Below are 8,785 nucleotides of genomic sequence, written 5' to 3'. Positions count from 1 at the left end.
CCAATAAGGCCTATGCCTAGGGCCTCAATATAATTGGGGTCCATTAATATTGTATTTTTAAAAAATATATTTAATAATTGAAATTTAATTTTAATTAGAACTGGACGTTTCATTTTAAGAATGCCGCTTCGGTGCTTCGATTTCCGTACAAGCGTGCACAATAATATATATTGTACCGCCGTCGTTTAGATTTTTTACTGTGCACATTGTACAACCATCTTTGAAGATTGCCGCTTCAATTTCCATGCACAGTAATGCACTGTACATCCACCTATTCCAACGAAAAACAAAACTTCAATCAATTATATAAAATAATTCTCCTAGAATTCTATATAAAACCACTATAGAATTTGATTTACTCATGTTTTCGTTCTTTAAGTCTCATACTCTCATCCTGCTCATATTTTCATCCTATAAATTTCATCCTTTGTAATCTGTATTTTTTGTCCTTCATCATCTCGACGATGATTCTTTCCGTCTCAGAATACTGAATACGACAAAACGCCCTCGACCCTTCACATTCTTTAACCGTCAGGTAATATTTTTTAAATTTTTTTTTCATTCTTGAAATGTTCTTTATTGTTCTGTATAAATAATAAATTATTGATGAAATAGACCCAAATATGAAATATGGTTGGAAAAATAGATTATTAGCAATTGTATGAAAATTTTTTTTCTCATTTTTCCTCTCTCACAAACAAGTTACTACCATCATAAACTTGATTTATGCACTTATCTCATTTATTATATATTTGTTAAGTATAGTTTATTATAAAATATAAACGGCATAAATTAACTGATTCAAATCAAATTTAATATTTTATATTTTTTATTATATTTGTGCAGGTAATACTCAGTAATCAGTTTGAAATATCATCAAATTAAAACTACACGGCATAAATCAAATTTTATTGTTCATTTAATTCTAAGTAATTTTATTTTGATAAAATAATAGAGACTTATATTTTCTTTTCTAATATTATTTTAATATAAATATGTCTATGAAAAAAAATATGATTCTGGATATATGAAACGTATGAAAAAAAAAGAAAAATAGAAGAATTTATTCAATCTCAAAAAGGCGCACTCAATAGATTTATTATTAATAATCAAAATCAAAACTCAAAAATAATATAATTGAAAATTTAAATGAAAAACTAATTGAATTTTCACCGGAAGATAATACTTTAGGATAAAAAGAAATCTATCAAGAACTTTCTAATGATCACAAAACAAATTCATCAAATTAAATATTAATATTAATGAAGAAAATAATTATAATTTAGAAGAAGAAAAAGACGACTTAATAAATCATGAAAATAATTTTTTAAATAATATTGATGAAGCCATTATTCAAAATATATATGATCTAGCACACTGGAAAAATATAAATACAAATTTAATAGATTTATTAGTTGAAAAGGGTCCAATTAGATAAATCAATATTTCTTTTCCAAATGATGAAAATTCTAGACATTTTTCTATGATTCATTACATTCGAAAATTACCAAATGGAGAAAAACATGATAGAAAATGGTTAATATATTCATAAGAATTAGATAAAGTATTTTGTTTTTGTTGTAAATTATTTAGTCAAAAATCAATTACAATTCAATTAGCAAACGAAGGGTATCGTGATTGGAAAAATCTTAGCGCCAAGCTTAAAAGTCATGAAACAAGCAGTGAACATATTATAAATATGAATATTTGGTTTGATATTGAAATGAGATTGCTTAAAAAATAAAACCATTGATCAAAATTTACAAGAAAAAATAAATAAGGAAAAAGAACATTGGAAGAATGTATTAATAAGAATTATTGCTATAGTTAAAAATCTTGCAAAAAATAATTTGACATTCTGTGTCACAAATGAGAAAATTTATCAAGATAACAATGAGAATTTTTTAGATTTAATTGAAATGATAGAAGAATTTGATCCTATAATACAAAAACACCTTAAACGTATTCAAAATGGTAAAATTTATAATCATTATCTTGGTCATAATATACAAAATGAGTTAATAAATATATTAGGAAAAGAAGTAAATAATATTATAATTAAAAAAAATAAAAGAAGCAAAATACTTTTCAGTTATACTTGATTATACTCCTGTAAGTCATCAAGAACAAATATCTCTTATATTAAGATGTGTAGATATTTCAACAAGTCCAATTAAAATAGAAGAATATTTTATAGAATTTTTAAAAGTAGATGATACATCAGGAAAAGGTCTTTTTGATACGCTTATTAATATAATAAAGAAAATTGAACTGGATGTGAATGACATAAGAGGACAAGGATATGATAATGGAACTAATATGAAAGGTAAACAACAAGGTGTACAAAAGAGATTGTTAGATATAAATTCTAGGGCTTTTTATACACCATGTGGCTGTCATAGTCTTAATTTAGTACTATGTGATATGGCTAATTCTTGTCCTAGTGTTATAACATTTTTTGGTGTGATATAATGTATTTACTCATTATTTTCTTCTTCTACAAAAAGATGAAAAATTTTACAAGACCATGTTTCTAATTTAACTCTTAAACCATTATCACAAACACGTTGGGAAAGTCATCTTGAAAATGTTAAAGCAATAAAATATCAAGCTCCACAGATAAAAGAAGGTTTATATAAACTTGTAGAAACTAGTGATGATCCTAAAACAAAAAGTGAAGCAAATTCTTTAGCAACATATGAGTTTGAAATTTTTGAATTTTTATTAGGTATGGTTATTTGGTATGATATATTATTTGCAGTTAACACTATTAGTAAATTTTTACAATATAAAGATATGAACATTGTTATTGCATTAGATCAGTTAAAAGGTCTTGTTTTTTTTTTTAATGATTATAGAGAAAATGGATTTATATCTGCTGTGATTTCTGCTAAAGAGATTGCAAATGAAATGAATATAGAACTAAAATTTTGTAAAAAACATGTAATTTGAAGAACTAAACGATTTGATGAGAATAAAATTAATGAAGTGAAGCTTTCACCTGAAGAATCTTTTAAAATTAATTACTTTAATTATATTATTGACCATGTCGTTTCTTCACTTCAAAGCAGATTTGAACAATTTAAAATATATGAAGATAATTTTAATTTTCAGCAGAAAGAATTTTTTCAAAATTAAAATTAATAAAGTCATATTTACGTTCAACAATATCTCAAGAAAGATTAAATAATCTAGCAATTTTATCAATTGAAAAAAAATATTATCAAAACTTGAATATAAAAATTTAATTAATAATTTTGCATCTCAAAAAGTTAGAAAACTAAATTTTACATAAAAAATTATTTTAAATTAATATTTTATTTTTTAAAAAAAAAATTAAACCCACCATTGTCGGTCCCAAGTCCGAATGAAAAAGGGTGAGGGAAATTTTTTTTAAAAAAAATATTAAAGGCCTAAATGTTTTTTTTTACCTAAGGCCTCATAGAACATTGAGACGGCGCTGACCCCTGCCACTAGGGCCCCTCGGGCATACAATCTAGGGCATCCCCTACGGGATGAACAATTAATACGTGTAGGATTGATACGTGCTAGAGGAGGGGGTGAATAGCACTCGTGGCTTTCTCACTCGTTTTGGAAAATACAAAATAACGCAGTGGAAGATAGAAATAAACGAGGAGCAATGCTAACAAGTTTATTTTACTTGATTTAGAGTCTATGATGACTCATACTCTAAGGCACGCGATCGTTGATCGCTTTCATTGAGCAATCACTATAAGTTTAAGAAATCTCTTTTATAAATATGCAAATACAAGTACTAAAATTAAATACAACATTTACCGACAATAAAGAATAGTAGCAGTTCGTGATTGTTGGAGTAGCGCAGAAGAGAGACAGAGTTGTTTTTTATTGATCTCAGAATAATTGTCGAAGCAACTAATCGAGCCCTTCTTATATAGCTGATTCAAGCCTGATTCAGATCCACTGATCTTGGGATCAGGTTTGACTTCGACGTTGATTGGTTGACCAATCCAGGTGTTCGATCGACCGGACCTGATGAACCTGCCTGACTTTCTGTCTAGATGCTGCTGCTCGGATAAGAGTCTTTGTTCGGTCTATCGATCCCACTATTCAGTTGATCGATCCACCGATGATCTCTAACTTATCTGATTCTGTTGGATCGAACGAGTGCGATAAAGGGGGGGGGGGGTGAATATTGCGCTTTTAAAACCTTGCTTTTACTCATTAAAAACAAGTCGTGCAGCGGGAAAATAAAGAACAGTTCGGTTACTTGGTTCAGAGCCTGTCGACTCCTACTCTAAGGCCCGCGATTCTTGACCGCATCGATGGACAATCCACTAAGTCTCTTCTTTCCGAAAGCCTCAGAAAGAAGCAGTGCGTACACCAAGATGAGTAAGATAGTGACAACCTACTATCTTACTTGAATTAAGTACAATGTAAACAAAAATAAGTTATACCGACAATATGTAAAAGTTGAAGCTCGGTCGACACTTCTTGAAGCAGTAGACGAGTAGTCATAGCACAAGTCGTAGCTTTGCACAGAGATGAACTTCGAACCAATCAGCATTATCTTCAGCCTCGGACCTCGAGCTCTCTTTTATAAGAATCATCGATGTTCAGTCGACTGATCCCTAGGTTCGATCGACCAAACCAGCTCCCTTCCTTCCTGGCTGAGATTCGATGCTAATTCGATCTTCGGCAATTAATGATTATTAAGGGTTCGGTTGACCGATCTCTCTGTTCGGTCGACCGAACAGGCTCCTTCCCTATTCGTCAAGATTTGCTGAGATTCGCATTTACTGTGCCTTTAATGATTGATTCTTCGATCGACCAATCCTCCGGTTTGATCGATCGATCAGTGTAGTTTCCTTCGCTGCTGATCATTGCTTATTGAACTATGCTGAGTCACCCTGATTCGATCGACCAATCCCTACGTTCGATTGACCGATCCGACCGAATCTGCAAAATAGTGTTAGCCAAAATATCCCTGCAACACAAAGATTAGCACAGTAATATATAATGCATGAGTAATATTAAACAGTAGAACCTGTCTTGATCTCAATTTGGAAACCTTCCCGATTTCTTTAGTTAGATCAGTGACCTTAGTTAGTTCCTAAAAGGAACACGACCTCATTGTCGCTCCTCCAGTTGCTTTCCTCAATTTACCTGTCAAACATTGGTCCTCCAGACTTGTTTGGACTTTCTCTGCTCAGTGTATGATCACTTGATCCACTAAGGCCTTTCCTGCAATATTACATTAGCCACCAACAATAATAGTAATACAGAATGCTATGCTAAAACTAAACTTAGAATCACCAAGATCCGCTGGTCTGGTCGACTATGTCTGGTCGACCGAAAATCATCCGATCAACCTTGCTTGGAGTTCACTCCTCCAAGACTTCTCGCTACCTAAGGTTATCTCCCCTTAGGATTTTCACCATCTGGCTTCACTCACCAGAACCTAAGGTTACCACCCCCTAGGGTTTTCTCCACCTGGCTTCACTTACCAAGACTCAGTATTCGACTACCCAGGGATCAGGTCCTCCAGACCTATCCATCTGGCTTTCACGATCTACCAAGATTTCCCTTGCCTCAGTATTCAGCTACCCAGGGATCAGGTCCTCAAACCTATTGAATCCACCTAGCTTCCACGATATACCAAGATTTTCCTTGCCTAGCATACAACTAGGACTTTCCTTCCCTAACCGCAGTTAGGACCAGTCTCTTGGTTGACTTCCCACCCTTGCCTAGTTATGACTAGGACTTCCTATGATCAAGCTCCATTAAACATACTTAAACATATTTGTCGGACATTAAACCTTGGAGGTTGATTGCACCAACAGATTCGATCAATCCGGTCCCAAGCTAATCAACCGTTCAGTCGACTGAACCTCCCTGTTCGATCGATCGATCCCCTGGTCAACACTTCACCGTGAGCTAGAATCTGATCTGTTCACTTTAGTGGTTCAGTCGACCAATCCGGACGTTCGATCAATCGAACGAGGCCAAATCTGACCCTACAAAAATGTTAGTTTCCTACAAAACAGAGTTAGACTTAAAGATAAATAACATGTAAATAGATAACTTGACAGTCTTTGAACTGTCCGGTTCTAACTTTTAGATTTCTCTGAAATCCTAAGTCGATCCGACGCCTACTGTTCCCTCTTCGGGGAACTCGTCCTCACAAACTCCTCTCAAGAGAGTTTACCTTTTGTTAGACCGGTCCTCCAGACTAACTAGACTTTTGCTCAACATCTAAGAATTCAGGTCTTCATGCTAAACGTCCGCTCCACGACCCATCCAAACTTTCACCTGGTCCACGACCACCAAGATTTTCACCTAGAGTCCCCAACGCTAGGATTTCACCCAAAGTACTCGACCTGCCAAGACTTCGCCTAATCCCTAGGATCAAGGTTTTGTATCTAACTGCAGCTAGGACTTTTCTTTACCTAGGGTTACCTCCCCTTATGACCTATGGTTACCTACCTCTAAAGTTTTCCATCTGTCTAGAATCCATTAGGACTTTTGCCTAAGAACACTTAGGACTTTCCTGCAAACTCATTAACACTTGTTAGACAACAAGTAACCTTAACTTTGGACTCTTTGCCATAATCAAAACTTAGGTTCGATCGTCTGGTGTTCCTTGCACCAACAATCTCCCCCTTTTTTATTATGACAACCTCGTTCAAAGTTAAGTAAAATATAACAATAATTACTGTAATGTAAAGATTTTTTTTCTCTCTCTCTAACTTAGAACACTTTTTTATATATGTCAAAGGGGAGAGACAAGTTAAAGTTAAGAGTTAAACATAAAACATAATCTTTTATGTTTAACTCTTAACTTTAACTTTTCTCTCCCCCTTTGACATATATCAAAAAACATTCTAAGTTAGAGAGAGAGAAAAAGTTCTTTAAATCTAAAAAATTAGTTTTTAATCTTTTTCCCTTAAGCTCCCCGTGAAAGGTAGCACTTACTTGGTTTAACAAAATTGGATAAATTCTTAGTTTTGAAACTAGACTTTAATTAATAAAAAATTAGCGAATTTTTTAAGTTTTGAAAGTGACTTAGTTTTTACCAAAAATTTAGCTAAATTTAAGTTTTGAAAATGACTTAGCTTTTAAAAGAATTACTTATAGAAATACTTGGCTAAGAAAATAATTTCTTTGAAAAATACTTAAAAATACTTTATCAAATATTTAGCTTTATCAAAACTTAGTTAAGTACTTAGCTTATATAAAAATATTTTTAAAAAAACTTAATTAAGTGCATAAAAACTTAGTTAAAAATACTTTTTTTAAAACTTATTTTTTCATATAGAAATATTTGAACTCCTTTTTCAAATAAAATATTTAAGGTTGCTTTTCAAAAATAGTTAAACCAAAAAAAACTGAACTTCCTTTTAAAAATATTTTGAACTTTTTAATGAACTATACTTTCAAATTTTAAAAAAGAATCCTTTAAATTTTGAGAAAATATTTAACTTTTAGAAAAATATTTATCTTAACTTAAGTCCTTTTCTCCCTCTTGATTAATGCCAAAAAAAAAATTTAAGAAAATTATTTAAGTTTTAGGGTCCTTGAGTCCAAGCGTGAAAAAAATTAAGAACATATTTAAAATAATCATTTATTTTCCTAATTTTCCATCTCACCCTTTCTAGATTGTCAATCAGGAGACCTATCTATTTTGTGAGATGGTTAATTTTATCTTCAATTTTAATTAATATCTAAGGATTGATTTACATTTGAGTTAGACTAAGGTTTGATAATTAGTCAATTAAATATTCATTTTAATAATTGACTTCTAACTATGGCGAGGCACTAGGCCTTCTTGGGTATTGGATCATTATCCACTTCTAGACAAAACCTTTTAAAGAAATTGAATATTTAATTTTCTTCCTAAAATCCTAAGTCTAACTAGTCAAGTGTAGATCAAGCTTAAATCCTTATCTATTCTAATATAAGTATGTATTGAGAAAAAGCAGTAAATCAAGCATCAATCAAGTTTATCTAATAATAATGATCTTTCGATTGGCTCCCCTTGGATCATAGCCTTGATAATGTCTATCAAGGTAGTGGATTTAATCCCCGGAGATCCAATATTGACCAAGTCTAACTTGATTAATCAGGTTAGACTTGGGGACTCATGCTTAGACTAAGTTTCTATTTGATTGATTTACAAGAGATAAGTAAGATCTAAATTTATGTTTAGCCTAATACCCAAGTCTAGATAAACTATATACGGCTCTTTGTTTTACAAGAATCAGATTAAGATTCTTGAAACCCAAGGTGAATAGTTCTAATGTATCCTTCAGTTCCTTGACTTGACTTTTCAGGCTAGAATTTTTCTTTCTCAAGTTGTTGGAATTGAGTTGAAGTTTCAATCTGAACAGATTTAGTCAAGGAGCCTGGGTTAGTCACTTCCTTAAGGGTTGTTACCTCCTTTTGGAGTGACTTTACTCGAATGTTGGATTTGGCTAGCTTGCACATGAGATAATTTACTAAGTTATGTAGTTTATCTATTTGAGAAGAACTTACAACGTGGTTAGGTCCTTTGAAAACGGATACGAATCTGTGGCTTCTTTTGGATTCTATTTCTGATTTAGATCCAACTTCAGATTCAGACTCTATTTCAGCAACATACGCTTGTACTTGTAAAGCAAGGAAGCTTGTTTGCTTGTGTTCTTCGTCAGAATCTTCCGAGGATTTGGACCACGTTGCTTTTAAAGTCTTTCTTCTTCTTTGCTTCTGGTTTAGACACTTAAACTTATAGTGTCCCTTCTGGTTATAGCCGTGACAGGTAACTTTA

This window comes from Zingiber officinale, chromosome 3B (assembly GCF_018446385.1).
Source record: "Zingiber officinale cultivar Zhangliang chromosome 3B, Zo_v1.1, whole genome shotgun sequence".
Taxonomy (NCBI): Eukaryota; Viridiplantae; Streptophyta; class Magnoliopsida; order Zingiberales; family Zingiberaceae; genus Zingiber; species Zingiber officinale.
The sequence above is the reverse complement of the archived record's forward strand: the minus strand, read 5'-3'. Positions refer to the sequence as shown.